The sequence below is a fragment of the Crocuta crocuta genome, unplaced genomic scaffold, assembly GCF_008692635.1.
Source record: "Crocuta crocuta isolate KB4526 unplaced genomic scaffold, BGI_CrCroc_1.0 scaffold655, whole genome shotgun sequence".
NCBI classification, from domain to species: Eukaryota; Metazoa; Chordata; class Mammalia; order Carnivora; family Hyaenidae; genus Crocuta; species Crocuta crocuta.
Genome location: NW_027528348.1, coordinates 797,184 through 816,896, shown reverse-complemented (window position 1 = coordinate 816,896; position 19,713 = coordinate 797,184). Strand labels below are relative to the sequence as shown.

Here is a 19,713-nt window from a genome sequence, read left to right as displayed (position 1 = left end):
TTACTTTGTTGTAAGAATACAATATATAATACACATAACATATGAAATACATGTTAACCAACTGCTTATGTTATTGGTAAGGCTTCCTATCAACCATAGGCCATCAGTAGTTAGGTTTTGGGGGAGTCCAAAGTTACACATGGTTTTTTGACTGTATGGAGGGGGGAAGTGTCAGTGCCCCTAACCCTTGTGTTGTTCAAGGCTTAACTGTATATGTTAAAATGATAACTTTATTAAAAATAAACATTTAAGACAAAGAGTACATTTTTTACAATTCTCTTGTGACTTTCCTTCACACACAAAAATATGTCAGGAGTTTAAAATATAGGACTATCCCTGGTGTCTCTCATTTTCTGGCTCTGCTGCATTGACTTAATTAGTAATAATGGGCCGTTGATGGAAACATGGGCCCCTACATACAACAGAAAGAACTATCCTATGTGATCCGGAGAAGCCTGTTGGGCTAAGTAGGACAAAGGCACAGCAAGAGATGTTCAGTGTTGTAGTTTTGGTCTCTCCAATGGGTGGTGAAAGGTGGATATCCATTTTGATGGCCTTGACCCTATCCAAGGAACTGCTGTAGACATTTTCCCATGGTGGTGTGAAATTAAATTCCTGCTTTGGTCCAGCCAGGGTCTGTTCTCTCAGCAGGCAATAAATAATAAGCTGAATTCTGAGTCAAGTCTGACATCCAGGGTGCCCACCTTCCCCCAACAGCTCTCACCCCTCCATCTTCCTCAGCTCTTTCCTATAGGGAATTTCAGTCTGTCTGCTTGCAGGGCAGATGCTCTAAATGGAAAGTTGCTGTAGTAGGTTTAGTTAAAGCAAACAGCTTTAGCTGGTTCCTGCGCACTCCAAATCCGGACACCAAAGTCACCTCTAGTCCTCAGATCGCTGTGCTGTACTCTGGTGGCATCAGCTGTTGTCCTGCAATTGTTAGAGAAAATGCCAATCATTGTAGGAATGATATTTTAAGGCTCTTCTACTCAAAGTGTGGTCCAAAGACCAGCATCATCTGGAAGCTTATTAGAAGTGCAGAATTTCCACCCTGACCTCTGAAATTCTGAATAAGAGATTGTATTTTAGCAAGATCTCTGGTGATCCAAGTTCACATTGAAATTTGAGAAGCCAGGCCTTAAATGTTAGCACCTTAAATCACAAATCATAAATCTAGCTCTCTCTGCTCATTCAGCCGACCTTATGATTATAATTTGGCTGTTGCAATGGAAATGCCTATCCCAACATCCTTTTCCTCACCTCTTTAATAATAGAATCCTAATTTTATTCGGGACAGCAATGTGCTTTCCTATTAAATTTTTTTAAATGTTTTTATTTATTTTTGAGACAGAGAGAGACAGAGCATGAGAGGGGGAGGGGCAGAGAGAGACAGGGAGACACAGAATCTGAAGCAGGCTCCAGGCTCTGAGCTGTTAGCACAGAGCCTGATGGGGGGCTTGAACCCATGAACGTGAGATCATGACCTGAGCCGAAGTCAGAGGCTTAACCAACTGAGCCACTCAGGTGCCCCATCAATGTACTTTCCTAAAAGACACTTCCCAACTGCCCTTGCAGCTAGAGGAGGCTATGAGACCAGATTCTCACCAATGACGTGTAAGTGGAAATGTTTATAGGCCTAATGGAAAATCTAAAAATCAGGTGGCATATCATTCTTTCTTCTTTCTTCTTTCCTCCTAACTGCTGCTGGCAGCCTGGCCTTCATCAGTCATCTCGGAAGATGAAGTGATGTAGACCCTGGAAGTCACAGGCTAAGGATGGCAGGATAAAAAGATAAAAGCTTATATCCAGATGATACACTGGAACAACTCTATCAGCCTGGAGTTGGATATGTGCAGACTTCCTCTGTAGGAAAGAGAAACTGGTTTAAGCCACTGTACTTTGGGATTTTCTGTTATATGTTGCTGTTATGTGTGTTATGTGTCTAGAACTTACTGACCAAAAACCAAAAAAAAAAAATGCAAATGTTCAGTCCCCTCAACGGTTAAATCTCTCCTTGTAAATTAATAAAATGAGATTCTGCCTTATACACCAGCCTCTCTGAATTCTCACAATGTGACTCTGTTCCTGAGAAGTGATCTGGTGACTGTGTGTTGGGACAGGGTGCCAGTTGAGGAAGACCACCAGGGGGCCAGCTGTCCCCAGACAGCACCCCCTCTCTCTTGCCTTTCATTTTCTTCTAACCTTACTATGTACTTTTGGTGAGAAAAAGGAGAAATAAAAGGCCTAAATAATTCCAGACTGAAAAATCCACTATTCAACCTCTATGAATCAATGTATTTATAAAGTGTTTTCTAAGTTATGAAGACTTAACTGATTTTTGTAGATACCTCAATGCTCTAGACAGAACTATTGTTCTAATCTTTTTTTTTTTTTTTTAAGAGAGAGAGAGACTGAGCAGGGGAGATGGGCAGAGGGAGAAAGAGGAAAGAGAGGGAGAATCTTAAACAGGCTCTACACTGTGTGGAGCATGACATGAAGCTTGATCCCATGACCCTGGGATCATGACCTGAGCCAAAATCAAGTCAGATGCTCAACTGACTAAGCTACCCAGGTGCTCCTCTATTCTTATTATTAACCATGGAGAATTTCACTGTAATTTTGACATCCTAAATTCCAAACTACAATGATATTTGTTTTATGCTTTCTACCTTACATAGCCTTCACATAGGCAGTTGTATTTAATCTTCAATAGCTCTATAAGAAGGTATTTGATCCATCAATTTATAACTAAGGAAACTAAGACTCAGAGAAGTAAGTAATATTCCTGAGACACACAGCTAGGAAGTGGTAGTTATCTCATCAGGCTCCTTGCCACAGCACCACACTACTCTAATCCTATGCAGGGACTCACTCGCTGGGGCCAGAGGATATGTGGAGGGGATATACTAGGCAAGTGGCAGACAGTATCCTCTTTAATCACACCATATCGATTTTGCGCATTTATATACACTATATACTGGATACACTGGCTGCAAACTGGCTTAATTTATTCTTTCTTCCTGAGCTGGAAGGGGCATGAGATTATCTGCTATTACACAACTCATCCTCATTTGAAGATCCAGAGAAATGAGATCATTTATCTAAAATCTCAGGATTAGTTAGATACAGGTCTTAGACTCTTTACCTCCAGGAAAGCGAATGCTCCTCCAAAAACATCCCCATGATTCCCAGTAAATTCTGAGGAGCTCATGTTACCACAGCAATGTTTTGACCAAAATACAGAAATTTCTTTGGTGTAAAAGGTTTAATATTCAAGACGCAACTCTGATTGCTAGCTCAGTCTGGCCCAGACTTGCACTGATTAACATCAAAGTGAATCACTAGCTGTTCTGGGACATACATATTATTAATGGAATCAGTCTGCTGAGAAGCCACAGCAGCTATGGTCTTAAATCAGCACATTTGAACTACCTTGAATTTATATCTGAAAAATGCCTAAAATCAGTCACCACCTAGCTGTAGACATAAATCTTACTCTACAGAGCTGTAGACACAAAACCAGTTTCCTAGGGGCACCTGGGTGGCTCAGCCAGTTAAGCATCCGACTTTGGCTCAAGTCATGATCTCACAGTTCCTGAGTTCAAGTCGCTGTGTCGGGCTCTGTGCTGACAGCTCAGAGCCTGGAGCCTGCTTCGGATTCTGTGTCTCCCCCTCTCTCTCTGCCCCTCCCTTTTTCATGCTCTGTTTCTCTCTGTCAAAAGTAAATAAACGTTAAAGAAAAAAAAAAAAAGAAAGAAAGAAGATCTGGCAATCCTGGGCTTCAATTCCTAAACAGCAATAATTGTTGAGAGCTGGGTGATGTCTCCCCATCTTGGACTCATTTTCCCCCATCCTCATCATTTCCTGTAGAAGACATTTCCTTTAATGAGCCCCAACAATTCTTATGAGCATTTTCTTATAATCAAGAGGAAAGTGAAATGTCTGTGTGTGTGTATTCTAACAAAAATAACAGAAATGGGAAAATTAAATATAGGTCATGAAGGCCATGTACTTCTTTGCGGAAGAGGAAAGAACATTGCTAAATGTTTAATGTGCAAAATGTGGCCCTGTCAAAAGAAGGCAATTTAATGTGCTTTTCTGAAATGGGAAGAGCTGAGTGTAGAGCAAAAATACCTGCTGAAAATTTACTAATGAAAAAAATGGGGCTTAAATTTCAACAGGGGTTCTTTTTGATTGAGAATAAAATAAACAGTACTGCTGTGAACTACAGTTACATATGAAGTGAGAAAATTATACCCTACTTGCTTCATTCATTTGCCTGCCTAGTCCCTAGAGCCATTTGATTTTGAGGACTGAAGGGGAAATAACACATGAAGGATACCTAACATGGTATTAAGAATATGCAGCTCAGTGCCTGGCATGTAGCTGACTCCAAAAATGTTAGTTTCCTTTCACTTAGTTTATTTATCTTGATTGCAGAAAAGAATATTGGAATCTATTTCCAACTTTACTCTAAAGTCCAACAGTCCATGTGTATATACAATCAAGAAGACCAATAAACGGGGTCACTTCCAACAAGGTCAGGAGATCAGAGGGGCAAAGCAAAGCAGGAAGGGAGTGACTTCTTTATCAAGAAAGAAGAAAGAGATTTGAATTCCTCAGTCTGAAAAAGCAGAAGCTTGACAAGAGACATGATCAAAACTATGAAGTCTTAGATGGAAGGTGTAGAAAGTAAGACTGTTGTTCGGTATATATTCCCCCACCTCTTTCCCTGCCCACCTCCATGGGAAAATAGCACTTCCCCATCCCATGGATGTTAGACTTGGCCATGTGGCTTGTTTTGGCCAATGGAAGGTGGTCTCTGAAGCTTCTGACCTCCACCAGAAGAAGAGCATGGTTCAGCCTTCAGCCTGGACAATAGAATAAGCCCCATGGAGCAGATACAGAGTCTGGAACCAATTCCCATTGACCTGCAGACCCACAGCTAAAAATATGGGCTTAGTGGTGTATGCCATTGAATTTGGGAGTACCTTTTCATGCTGCCTTACTGCCGCAGAAGTTCACCACTACGGAAGGTGTATATGGTGAAGAACTTTCCTAATCCCCAAATGCCAGGACTAGGCATCTAGACATTGTTCTATGTGAGACTTCAAAAGAGAAAACATTTCTATCTGGTACCTCTTTTTCAAAGCCCCCATTCTTACTTTAGATGCCCCTTCTCTCCATTGTCCCGAACTGTTGAGTTTTAGTCATACACCATAGATATTCTCCATCTCATTATTCCCTCAAAATGACCTGTCCTTTGGGCCATGCCTTCAGTTTTGCTTTCTCTCTAATGAAATAATGAAGGCTAATAGGAGCGTCTGGGTGGCTCAGTTGGTTAAGTGCCCAACTTCAGCTCAGGTCATGATCTCGCAGTTTGTGAGTTCGAGCCCCACATTGGGCTCTGTGCTGATAGCTCAGAGCCTGGAGCCTGCTTTGGATTCTGTGTCTCCTTCTCTCTCTGTCCCTACCCTGCTTGTGCTTTGTCTCTGTTTCTCAAAAATAAATAAACATTAAAAAAAATTTTTTTTAAATAACGAAGGCTAATAATAAATAGCACTTTCTATGTGCCAGGCATTGTTCTAAGTACTTGACAAAATTTAATTCATTCAATTTTCACAGCCACCCTATATGGTAAGTACTATTAAAATCTCCATTTCATAGATGAATAAACTGAGGCACACAGAAGTTAAGTAACGGTTCCAAATAACATAGAGTTAGTGAGTGGAAGAGTGAGGTTCAACTCAGGTAGTTTGCCCTTAGAATCCAAACTCTTCCCCCCTTGTCCTCTCCTCCTCCCATTGTGATGAGTTAAATGGATAAACTAATGTACACTAACATTAATTTGTTATCCAATGCTAGTTTATTACTTCCTCAGCTAATATAAGGCCATAATTCATTATATGCATAGAAGGCCCTGAGGAAATGAATCTAGTGATGGAATTTTGCCCTTATGACAAGCCATTGAGATGATTTGAGGCTGATATTTTTTTCTCCTGATCACAAACACTCTGAATGAAAGCCAAAGAATTCGTAAACTGAAAACTTGAAAGAAGAAATTTCGTGAGGGAAAGTGAATCCTGTCTTTTGACAGTGTGTGGGGAAGACACAGTGGGTCAATGCAAACCTCCTGGGAGCCTTCCCATTCTAAAAGGGGGAGGCAAGTTGGCTTAAATCCTCCTTGTGGAGGCTGGGCAGTCCTTCTCCAGAATTTCAGGCTCCACCTCCTCATGGTGGTTCGGATCCTGACTCCAGTGGTTACCGGGCAGCTTAAGCCCTATCGTCCCTGCATCATGTCTACATACGAAACACTGCTTCTTTGGAAGTTCCTGCAAAAGTATCAACGAGACCAAGCATGTGATTGTTTCATTTTTACGAAAAGCATGTTAAGACTCAGAGAAAGTGGGGGGTGCCTGGCTGGCTCAGTCAGAAGACCAGGTGACTCTTCATCTTGGGGTTGTGAGTTCAAGCCCTGCATTGGATGTAGAGATTACTTAAATAAATAAACTTAAAAAAAAAAGGGGGGGGGGGAGTTGGGTGGCTCAGTCAGTTTAGCTTCTCAGGTCACGATCTCACGGTTTGTGAGTTCGAGCCCCACGTCCAGCTCTGTGCTAACAGCTCAGAGCTGGAGCTTCAGATTCTGTGTCTCCCTCTCTCTCTGCCCTTCCCCCACTCACACTCTGTATCTCTCTCTCAAAAATAAACATTAAAAATTAAAAAAAAAAAGACACTGAGGAAAGGATCACATCACAGATTATACAGCCATCTCACTTCATGAGGCCCCAACCAGTTCTGCAGGTCACACTGTTTTCAAAAACCCTTACACCCTCTATAAGGGAGCTTTTGGTGGGCAGGCCCCCAGGTCTGGCTGCTTCTCTCAAATGAAATAGCCATAACCCATCTGTTCCTCTAGCTTTCAGCAAGTCTTTCCCCTAGAATTCTGATAAATCCAAAAATCTCTATCTCGTTACAGTAAAAAATATTAAAGAAAACAGTGAGGTAAAATAACCTGATTCCCCAACAAGAAAATCTATAAGGTCATTGGAATGAATAAAAGACTGCAGCAAAATTGGTGAACACATAATCAACAGCAGAACAACATAAAGACCAACAGCATGCCCACACATATATACATAACCTTATTATTACAGTAATAATTATGAATAATAAATGAATCAATATATATTTACAAAGATGCCAGTTAGCTTATTTGCAAAAACCATAGGGCACCTAGTGATAATTCTAACAGAAGATGCCTAATAGGACAACCTAACTATTCCTCTGAGGGACAGTGAATTAATTAATAAACTGTGGTTTATTCATACAGAATTCTATATTGCAATTAAAATAAATGATTCATTGGGGCATCTGGGTGGCTCAGTCGATTAAGTATCGGACTTCGGCTCAGGTCATGATCTCATGGTTCATGAGTTTGAGCCCCGTGTCGCATTCTGTGTTGACGGCTCAGAGCCTGGAGCTTGCTCTGAGTTCTGTGTCTCCCTTTCTCTCTGTTCCTCCCTGCTGGTACTCTGTCTTTTTCTCAAAAATAAACAAACATTAACAAATTAAAATAAATAAATAAAATGAATGATTCAAACCCACCTATATGTCTACATAGCTCCATTTAGAAAATATAACACTGAGGGGGAAAAAGTGATTTGCAAAATTTACACATAGTATATAATTCATGTAAAAATACAAAACACACAAAACAATCAACTGTATGAATAGACATTCTGTATGAGAATTAAGTTCACCTATTTTTAAGACAAAAAGTAATGAAAAAGGATTGGAAAAGTACGGGAGTAGAGTGGGCTTTCTTTAAAAAATTTTAAGCGGATTGTACACCTTATATCTATACTATGTTATATGTCAAATATATTCAATGAAAGAAAATTCTAAGAGGGAAAAACGTCTGTGGTGCTATTACTTTACTTTTATATCATGTATATATTGTATTATTAATACATGCTAATAGTTTAATGGATGTATTTTATTTTTTTATATTTATATACTTGAAATATTTTATAATTAGAAATTAAAATGGAAATTTCATATGGGTTCAAGAAAGATTTCAGGAACATTGAAAAGATGCTCATCTTCTTTAAAACTTTATTTTTACTCTTACCATGTATATTTTTAAATGTCCAAACCAAAAAAGAAAGTTTTGCCCTTAGCAGGAAGTTAGAGAGACTAGCCAAATGTTGTAAAATATGAGATTAAACTCCTTGACTGAAATTTTATTACCATAGCAGATTAGATGTGTAATACTTTGCCTGTATTTTGAGACGTTTTTAGGTAGTCATGAGACAGGGCAAGTCCCTTAACATCCCAGCCCCTGAGTTTTCATACCTAGTGGCTGAACTGTGAAGTCCCTTCCAGCTTAATGTTTTTGAATCTTTGTGAAAGCCTTGACCTCAAGTCACTTGTCAGGGTGCCCTGCTCCTGTCTACAGTGAAAAGCAGCCTCTCTCTCGCTCTCTCTGTCAGCTAGAAAGAATTAAGCAGGGAAGCCTCAGAATACAGAGGGCAATGTAGAGAGGAAATCAACACCTAGACTTGGCAGATCAATTAGGACCCAGTGGGAGCCCTGAGAGGAGGGATACTGACTGAGAAGGTCAGTCCTGCAGATAAGACAATGAGTCATCTGCCCCCTCTGACAAGAGCAATGGTTAGGGAACAAGAGTACTCTCTTTGTTCTTACATGTTGGGCTATGTATATCTTACTGCCTGTTGTAAAAATTGTATGGCAATTTAAATATAAATTTAGGGGCGCCTGGGTGGCTCAGTTGGTTAAGCGTCCAACTTCGGCTCAGGTCATGATCTTAAGGTTTGTGGGTTCAAGCCCTGCATCGGGCTCTGTGCTGACAGCTAGCTCAGAGCCTAGAGCCTGTTTCAGATTCTGTGTCTCCCTCTCTCTCTGACCCTCCCCTGCTCACGCTCTCTCTCAGAAATAAATAAAAACATTTAAAAATTGTTTAAATATAAATTTAAGAGTTGCATTTTTGTTTGAAATGATTATTACAGTGATATTATGGTTCTTTTTGTTTTGAGAAAAGAATCATTATTTTTAAAGATATATATTGAAATATTTATGGATGAAATGATACATCTTGTATTACTTTAAAATAATTCAGAGATGGAGGAAGAGGGTGAGAGTCAAACTAAGACAGGCCATGCGCTGATAACTACTAAAGTTTATTGATGGGGTCCATTAAACCTCTCAATTGTGATGCATGTTTTCAATTTTCCATACTAAAAAAAGTAAAAGCCACACTAGCAAGATACAATGCTTCATGAGCTAGCTACTTTTCTCAGTTACCTATACTTGCAGAAATTCTACCGACTGTGACTTTAGTTTTTCATTTTTAAAGATTTTAATTTTGAGCAATCTCCACACCCGACGTGGGGCTCAAACTCACAACAGCAAGAAGAGTTGCGTGCTGAGCCAGCCAGGCACCCCTACATCCTGTGAGGTTAAGCCCACTACTGGCCTGGGAGCATTTTCCCAGTCTCTTCCCACAATATCTGGTAGGCACTGACTGGCTTGCCATACAATGACAAACTTCTAAAACAATGTTGAAGTTATTTCATGATAATGGAATTCTAATAAGTTTTTAAAGATAATTGGAATATTCATCTCTTTCAGGAAGGGAAACTATCAGCCTCCCATACTGGAGGGACCACGAAAGCATTTCTTACCAATGGAATTTAGATTTGTGAAGTACCTACAATATGTCAGATATTGTGTGAGTACACTATTTTTTTACGTACTGAAAATTGATTTAATTAGAGATGCATATTATTATTTCCATCTCAGAGGTAAGGAAGCTTGACATTGCCAAGGTCATGCTGCTCACATGTATCAGCCAGGATTCCAGTCCATAACTGGATAAATCCAAAGCCTGTGTCCTTTCCACTGCAGACCCTTAGTTTGTGGGCCAGCAGTAGATACCAACCTGGAAGCCTGCAGAGACTGCAGACTCACAGGCCCCACCCAGGCTTCCTAAACCAAAATCTGCATTTTAACAAGGCACCTTGGGAATTGGGGAACACCTAAACCATTTGAACACTGAAGAACTTTGTTCTATAAGACACCTTATAAATATATCTCAAATAAGAGTAAATATTCCTGCTAACATTTATAGAGTTCTCACTATTTGTCAGATTTTGCTTACTTATTTTTTTTGACAATTCTATTAGAGTTGAGCAAACTAAGACTTCAAAGTGTACACAACTTCAAGGTCATACAGGAAGTGGTAGACCTCAGATCAGAACTCAGATTGGTATGTTTCTGGTCCCTGGACTATACCCCATTACCCATTTGCCTCAATCTAAACACAGAGTCCAAACATTTTATTTCATCTAAATGATGCAAATTAGGGGTCTATATCACTCAATTTGTCATTAACATTGTTTAATCTACTACTTAGGTTTGATGGTACAGAGTCTAAAATGTCAGACTTAGTATGATATTGCTGCTATTTAAAATTTTAAACCATGGGACGCCTGGGTGACTCCATTAAGTATGTGACTTTGGCTCAGGTCATGATCTCATGGCTACATGAGTTTAAGCCCCACATCAGGAGCTCTCAGCACAGAGCCTTCTTTGGATCCTCTCTCCATCCTTCCCCCGCTAGCACTCTCACTCTCTCTCCCTCAAAAATAAACATCTTTAAAAAATAGAAATGTTATTTTTTTAATGTTTATTTATTTTTGAGAGACAGAACATGAGCGGGGGAGGGACAGAGAAAGAAGAAGGCACAGAATCCAAAGCAGGCTCCATCCAGGCTCTGAGCTGTCAGCACAGAGCTTGACCATGGGGCTCGAATTCACAAGCTGTGAGGTTATGACCTGAGCCGAAGTCATCAACTGAACTACCCAGGCACCCCCCAAAAAATTAAAATTTTAAACCATGAGATCATATGGTTAATACACTTACTAGACTAGAGCTAGTTTTATATATATAAACACACATATAACACATATAGAAATATACATATACACAAAAATACATAAGCATACACACACGTAAATATATATATTTATATATATCAAGGTGCAAATTCCAGTGGGTTATCTGGCTATTCCTCATTTACCAACAGATGGACTGAAATAGAAGATGAGGTTCACTGAAATTTACTGAGGAAAGATCAGAAAGGACATTCTGCTTCTTGATTTCACTTTTACATTACTAAGCAACTCTGTTTTCCAGTAGTAAAATGTTAAGGATCATTAGACAGACTCTCCTCAAACAACTCTTTGATCTTATAGAGTGTCAAATAACTGATTCATTTTGCTTAAAAGAAATATCCCACTGAGCAACTCTTTCATCTTCTGCCATCTGGGGAAAAAAGAAACATATACAATGCTTTCGTTGGTACAGAATATAATAGGTTATACTTCTAGGCTTACTTTTAGTAAAAGCACTAAAAATGTATAATTAGTTCTAGACTGAAGCAGACTAAATTGTTATGAATATACCACCTGCAGTTACAAAAGAAAGCTTATTTCTGAAAATACCAGGGAAGTTCATATTTTTCCCATTTTGTCTCATGTAGAGCACCAAAGCTGAAAAATGTAATCTTTGTCACCTAATGTTTGCTGGTCTCAATTTATAAAGTCAGTTACTAAATATCTTCTCCTGTAGGAAGTAGGGAGGGTGGGAGAGTGTAACACCAGAAATCTGAGAAGTGACATTAAAATCATTATTTAAAAAAAAAAAAAGGTACTGGATTTCAGAATATTACAGTATTTAATTACAAGGAAATGTGATCTTCCAAAAATACATGTAATAAATATCCAACTAACTATAATCAGTGAACTTTTCTTTCTTCTTCACAGTGGTAAAGAACAGATGAAAACAATGGCAACTAGCATTCTAAAAATTTTATCTATTATGTATTTTAAAATGTCTAAGTAGTTAATTACAACACTTAGATGAAGAATAAACATTCTTCTAGCCTAGAAGATAAGTCTCTGTGTTTTCCCTGTGCATTGTACTGACTGTCCATGAATGTGAATTGATTTACACTTTGTTCCCCTTTCATTCATCACCCATTTTCCAGGAATGGATAGATGAGGAGCTGAGTCTGAAATGAAAAGGCAATTTTAACTATTACCTTGCCCTGGAATTTTAAAAATATTCAGGAGGTATTCCTTTTCAGTGATAAACTTCTAAACAAGTGAAAATTATTTCTCTATAAAATTTAATCCTAAAGTATGCTTGTACACAAACATACACATATGTATACACAGTACTTTTTTTAAGGGATGTGGGTTTTGCTTTAGACTTAGAAATAGAGGAGATTCCCTTTCTAGTGTTTTCTATGAAGGAAAAACAAAAAGGCCAAGAGAGTCTATTTCTCCTGTCAGGAATTTATTTCCCTAACTGTTTCTTTGTTTAAGATACGAAGTTCTGTGAGGCGGACTTGAAAAAAATCATAGGTAAGTAGTAGGAGGGAGGTCAGGTCTGTAATTCAAGGGACTGGTGACTGATAAATGAATTAGATACCTATCATTTCATTCATTCTATGTAGATACCTAGAATGAGATAAACACGACTCAAAGAAAAGCAAAAATAAGCAACACTGGGCATCTGTTTTCCCTCTAATTGGATCCCAGGATACCCTAGTGGGAGAGTTTGTAAGCAAGGATTCTGCCCGTTCTAACATTACCATTTTGTTATTTAAACACACACACACACACAAACACACACAGACACACACACACACACACACAATTGAGTAATGGTTGGTGACTGTTTAATCTCTGAAGCTCTTTCCAACATTATTTTATTATTTGAGTTGCTGACAGAGTCAAACTTCAAGAGTCCACTCATCTTGCTTATTTCTTTCATTTTCTTTTTTTCATTTTGGCTTTTCAGCTGGCATTTCTATCAACTGTGATGACCAGGCTTTGGCATAGTGGGGGAAGCCAGTCTTATCTGCAAATCTGTTGAAGGCAGTCTGTGGGAGCTGGTACAACAGGAAGCAACTCAAGGGGTGAGTGCCTTGTCCCAGTTCCCAAGCACAGAGGAAGGCATCCCCAACACAAAGAGGAAGTGGCTGGTATCACCTCACCTCAGCCCCACAGGAGGCTCCTTTCCCAAAATGCTTTTCTGCAGAGCTCTAGCCCCTGCCAAATGATCCTTTTTCTTGAGATAAAGAAATACTCAACTGTGGCCTTTAAGAAGCTGGTGAGTGAGCAGGAGGTGATGGTCTACAGAGAAAGAAGAGAGACATGTAGCTCCTGGGTGACAGAAAGTTGGAGAAAGGAGGAGCCATCTCTCTTCTGGGCAGTGTTCCATTTCCCACTTCCAGGCCTCAAGGCTCAGCTGAATTAGAAGCCAGACTAAAGAAGACATCTGTGGTACACCTTGGGGCATCACAGTAGGATCTAAGCACTTCCTCATATAATAGCAAGGAACTATTACTGATGAACTTAAACTCCAGAGCCTCCAAGAAAAGGTAAATCTGTATTCACACAACCTGTTACAGCAAGAGAATATACAATACATTTTAGAAAGACTTATATTAAACAATGATTAAAATATTGTAAAAGAGAGATCCTCAAGTATTGTAGTGCAGAACTTTTTGTACCCTCTTCACACACACACACACACACACACACATTACATCATCATCATCATCATCATCATCCTGAAACTTTAGAACCCTGGTGACAAGGAGTAAATCTTCTGATTTGCTCACACTTTCAACAAATAATAAGCAGATGTTATACCATCTTAGAAGGTAACAAGTGTTATGGTAAACAGAAGGGCAAGTAAGATAAGAATCTGAATTGGCAGGGGAAAGGGTTCAAGTTGCAGTGTTAAACAGGGAGATCAGGGTACACCTCCTCGAGAAACTGAGGCCTGAGCAGAGACTTGCAGGAGTGGGAGTTAGCTAAGTAGCTGTCTGGGGGAAGATACTGGCTTGGTTGGCTCCTTACCTCCTTCAATGCAGAGGAAACAGCTAAAGCGAAATGATAAACAATTATGTTTAAGGACAGCAGGAGGGCCGACGTGGCTAGATAAGAGAGGTCAAGGGAGGGAGTGGAGAGAAGAAGTTCAGAGAGGCAGTAGGGGGTAGATCCTTTACAACCTTGTGGGTCACTGGAAGGATGTTGGCTTTTACTCTGATTAAAATGAGGAGCTACTAATGGGGTTTTGAGTAGAGAAGTGATATGACCTGGCTTATATTTCTTTTAACTTTTTTTTTTAATATTTTTGTGAGAGAGACAGAGTGCGAGCAGGGGAGGGACAGAGAGAGAGGGAGACACAGAATCCGAAACAGGTTCCAGACTCTGACCTAGCTGTCAGCACAGGGCCCAATGTGAGGCTTAAACCCATGAACTGTGAGATCATGATCTGAGCTGAAGTCGGATGCTTAATGACTAGCCACCCAGGCATCCCCGATCTGGCTTAAACTTTTAAAGGATCCCTCTAGCTGCCATGTTGAAGAGTTTTTATAGTAATTTAGGCAAAAGATAGCTCAGCCCAAGGGGGCATCAGTAGATGGTTGATAATAAGTTTGATTGTGGGTATATTTGGGAGGTAGAGTCTATAGGATTCAGTGTGGGGTGTGAGAGAAATAGAGAAGTCAAGAATGATTGGGCAAAAAGAATTCCTACCCAATGGGAAGGCCTTGGGTTGAGGAACTTTTTCCAGGGTAGGTCAGAAGCTCAGCTTGGGGGGCACCTTGGTGGCTTAGTCAGTTAAGTGCCTGAATCTTGATTCCACCTTAGGTCATGATCTCAGAGTTTGTGAGATAGAGCCCCGAGTCAGTCTCAGAGAGGATTCTCTCTCTCCCTCTCTCTTGGCCCCTCCCCCACTTGTGCTTTTTCTCTCTCTGTCTCTCTCCCCCCACCCTCCAAAAAATAAACTTTAAAGGGATGACTTGGTGGATCAGATAGTTAAGCATCCAACTCTGGCTCAGGTCATGATCTCACGGCTCGTGGGTTCGAGCCCTGCATTGGGCTCTGTGCTGACAGCTCAGAGCCTGGAGCCTGCTTCGAATTCAGTGTCTCCCTCTCTCTTTGTCCCTCCCTCCTCCCTTTCTCTCTCTCAAAAATAAATAAACATTAAAAATTCAGAAAAAAATTGCTCACCTTGGAACATGTTGAGTTTGAAATGTGCTATTAGATATCCAAGTGAAGATGTGGAATAAGCAGTTGGATGTATTAGTTTGGAGTTTCACATGCAGGCCCTGGGATAGAGAGATAAATATGGGAGTTTTTATCATACATTTGAGTATTAGGGTACATAAAGAATTAAAGTAAAGTATCATACATTTGAGACTGGATGAGGTCACCAAGACTGGAGAAGAGGAACAAAGACTTAGCCTTGCAGTCCTTCAACGTTAAGTGGTCAGGAAATGAGGAAATGGTGAAGACTGAGAAGGAGCAGCTAGTGAGGCAGGGAAAGAACAAGGAAAACATCGTGACCTAGAAGCCATGTGAAGACAGATATCCACACGGAGTGACCAACTGTATCATGTGCTACTAATGGGTTAAGAAAGACAAGGATAGAGAACTTACCACTGGATTTCACGAAAAGGAGGTTATTGATCAGAAATATAAAAGCAGTCTTTGTGGAGTCTGAGGGGCAAAAGTCTGATTAAGGTGGGTTATAAAGGCAAGGGAAGGAGGAATGAAGACACCAAATAAAGACAACTATTTTAAAGAATTTTGCTGTTAAAGAGAAGAATGAAATGTAGCAGTAGCTGGTGAAGAAGTAGGGTTAAAAGAGATTTCTTTTCTTTCTTTTTTAAAGTTTATATATTAGAGAGAGAGAGAAAGGGAGGAACAGAGAGAGAGACGGACACAAAGAATCCCAAGCAGGCTCTACACTGTTAGTATGGAGCCTGACTTGGGCTCTAACTTATGAACCATGAGATCATGACCTGGGCTCATATCAAGAGTCAACTGCTTAACCGACTGAGCCACCCACGTGCACCTCTTTTCTTTCTTTTAAAATGGGAGAATGCTAATGAAATGATCCAGTGGAGATCAAAAATGATTATGTAGAGAAAGAGGGGAGAATTGTTGGATCAATGTCCTAGAGTTGAGAAGAGATGGAATCTAGCACGTAAGTGCTTTAGTGTAAGAATACGAATTATTCTTCCTATGATAATTGGCAGGAAAATTGGTACGAAAGTGCAGATAGTGGATATAGGGGTAAGTGTGTTAGTGGAAATCAAGAGGCCTCCAAAGAACACATAACAAAAGATAAGGAAAAATAATGAATTGCCCAGTGGCAACATTAGGATCCAGCAGACTAGGCACCTGGATGGCTCAGTTGGTTAAGGGTCCTATTTTGGCTCAGGTCATGATCTCATGGCTTGTGAGTTCCAGACCCAAGTAGGGCTCTGTGCTGACACCTCAGAGCCTGGAGCCTTCTTTGGATTCTGTATTTCCCTCTTTGTCTGCTCCTCCCCCACTCACACTCTGTGTCTCTCTCTCTCTCAAAAATAAATGTTAAAAAAATTATAATCTAGCAGACAAGTGAACAGGCCTTTAAAAACCTAAGGGAAGATAATTTGAAACATAAGACTTTTATACCCAGCCAAACTATCACCAAGTGAGTCTAGACTAAATGCATTTTCAAACACAAAAGGTGTGCTGGATATCTTCCATTTGTTCCTCCAGATCCACTGTCCACCCCTCTCTACCCTTCTTTGTGCTCTGGGCAGTAGACTTGTATGGGCTGCTTCACTTGAATTCTCTCATCCTCCAGCACTTCTGGTTAAGTTTGGGCAATGTAAGACACTGGCAAGATACCAGGGGGCAGAAAGAGAGAACTCAGCACTGTGTTATTTTACTGAAGTCACAGATTTTATTGAGCAATCCTTCCTTATAGCTGCAGCTCTTTCAGGATTCTAGTAAACATTCCTTCCTCTTTACCCTTTAGGCTTAAATCTTCCTGCTCTTGCTAGCCCCATCTCCATGCTGTTCACACCTTTGTAAACAGTTCTGCTTTAAGCTGTTATCTAGCCCTGCCTTAAGAATGCCATTTTTTCCCTGGCTAGGTCTTGACTGGATATACAGGTCTCCATATACCTTTTCTCACAAAACTAGTGGAGGGAGTTCTTATTTTCTCACAAAAATCAGAAGAGAACACAGGAATAAGGCAAAGGAATCCCCAGAATAATGGCAAGAGACTATACCAAGATGTCAGCTGTGTATTAGGCACACAGAACAACCAATTCAAATTGAAGCAGGTCAGAAGATCCTTAAAGATGTAATTGAGTGAATACCTAATAAGAAGTCTTACACAACTGGGACAAGTATTTGAAACTGAATTATATAGTTAAGAGCATAGAAATCTAAGCAAATGAAAATCCAAATATTACATGTAACAGGGGCGCCTGGGTGGCTTAGTCGGTTAAGCGTCCAACTTTCGCTTAGGTCATGATCTCGCGGTTCGTGGGTTCGAGCCCCGCGTCGGGCTCTGTGCTGACTGCCAGCTCAGAGCCTGGAGCCTGTTTCAGTCTGTGACTCCCTCTCTCTCTGACCCTCCCCTGCTCGCGCTGTCTCTCTCTCTCCTAGAAATAAATAAAACATTAAAAAATATATATATATTACATGTAACAAAACATTGGGCAAGAAAGAAAAGTAATCATAGTATATAGGAGATAGCTCAGTTGTAAATACGATCCGTGTAACAAACATTCCAAGGGACTTCTTTCCTTATATTACAAAGGTTCTCTATTTTTGTTATGTAGAGATTTCTATCAGGGGTATTTACCATGACAGCATCTAAAGTGGCCAGGACATTTATCCTAATGTAATTGACCTAACCATTTGAGAGAGTGGAAAGTCAAGATCTCGGTTTATCTACCTCCAACCTGTGGGGTAAATTACTTAATTTCACTGATTCTTTACAAAGTACAAAGATTGCAAACCATAACACATAGTGTGCCTGGTATACAGTAGGTACTCATAAACGACCACTCTTGTAGCCATCTTAATGGGAAAATGCTGGATAGGGATATTATAAAATCAACTTTGACCTCAATGTAGGTGGGTAATTGGGCATCTAGAGGTCATGGGGCATCAGAAGCCTGACTATTATAAACTTGATACTTCTCAGGTTAAGTAAATATGATATGGAACTCTGTATACAAACAAAATTGAGGAAATAAAAAACACTCTGACAAGAAAAGGTGACTGAGGGAGTAAAATACAGAGAGGGAATCAATTCTCAGAGGGGCTAAGAGCAGTATATAGCTCTTGTTTACAGCAGTGACTTTAAAGCTGTTTCCCCCAGAAGTCCCTGTCCTGCTTGTTAACTATAGAAAGCCTAGGACCCCAAGACTGGGTTCTGTTCCTTTCCCAGCCATATAAACTAACTCACTTACTAACTATGAGGAGTTTTAGCTGCTGGAGTTCATTAGGCTCATCAATTCTAGCGGTTGGTCAGATACCAATGGTTTGAATGGTAAAGGAAAACATTAGTCACTAAAAATAAACATGTATCAAGCACTCAAGATTTGTCAGTCACTGTTCTAAGCCATTTTACATGAATTGACTGGTTTGATCTTCATAAAAATTCTAGGTCCTTTTATCCTCATCTTACAGATAAGGAAACTGAGACTCAGAAAGGTTAAGGAAATGGCCTATGGTTACTGATACACTGTCTCCAAAGCCTTCTAGGCTTCTAACTGTACTGCTAATGTAAAACAAATGCAGTCTTTAGCTGTGGATTTTTTCACTATCCTAAGAGCAATGATCAGATTACATATCAGCAAGTGATCGTCAACTATGACAGCAATAATGTACAAAGAGCCAGACTGGTTTTAGCAAAGGCTCTGACGAGGTGTACCAGGACAGAGCCTTAAAACCATCAACTCTCTCTGGAGGTGGGGCTCAGACAGTCAAATAGATTTAACCAGTAAAGTTGTGATAGAAAGGGAGTTATTTTAGGGCTACTTTAGGTTCTTTTCCAGCTATGTATGCCCAGGGCAACTGTGCCTGCCATAGTACGGGCTGAATAAACGTCTGTTGACTGGATGTATGGATGACTCACCTAGCTGCTCTTGCCAAATCTCACGCGGAGCATCTCATACGAAAAATCGAGACTATTATTAAAGCAAGCCCCGTCAATACTTTTTCCATCACTTAGCGGCTCAGGGGCTGGGAGAACCTGCTTCAGAGGTGGGGCCAAGACTGAGGAACACGGCGCCACGTGAGATTGCAAAGCAGAGAGCCCAGAAATCCGGGACGGCAGTGACTCTCCGGACACGGGCTGCACAAAGCCTCTTTTGCGGCGGGGCGGCCCGTTTCCGTCTTGGCACGGGTGAAGTGTCAGTGTAGGCGGGTGACCGCCGTTCAGTCCGAATCGGGAGTCGGCGGGGGGGCGGGACAGCAATGACAGTGCAGGAATTCCACGCTGGCTGCGGGGTTTGTAAACCCGACTGAAGAGTGGGAGGGAGCACTGCTCACCTGACACACCCCAACCGGCTATGCTGCAGCCGAGAGGTGCGGGCGGGGCGGCGGGAGGCTCCTCACTATGCTGAATTCAGTGGAACACGGGCTGCAGCACCGCCGCCTGCCCGGTCGCCCGCGCACGCGCATTCCTCCCGCGCGCCGGCCAGACTGCAGCGCACGCGCAGTGCGTCCTCCCTCGCTCATTGCGTCCCGGCAGGGCCCGCGGCCCCGCCCCCGCAGGCCCCTCCCCGCTCCCGTGTGCCGAGCGCTCCATATCCGGGTT

General features: G+C 40.9%; 1 long non-coding RNA gene across 1 annotated transcript; it reads right to left on the bottom strand.

Moving 5' to 3' along the window:
• Positions 1–288: 288 nt before the first annotated feature.
• Positions 289–19,551, bottom strand: LOC144223035 (uncharacterized). The gene is made up of 3 exons (XR_013332532.1): positions 19,030–19,551; positions 15,111–15,208; positions 289–927 (listed from the first exon to the last, which is right to left on the bottom strand). It is a non-coding gene; the product is annotated as an uncharacterized LOC144223035 (long non-coding RNA).
• Between the last annotated feature and the right edge of the window lie 162 nt (positions 19,552–19,713).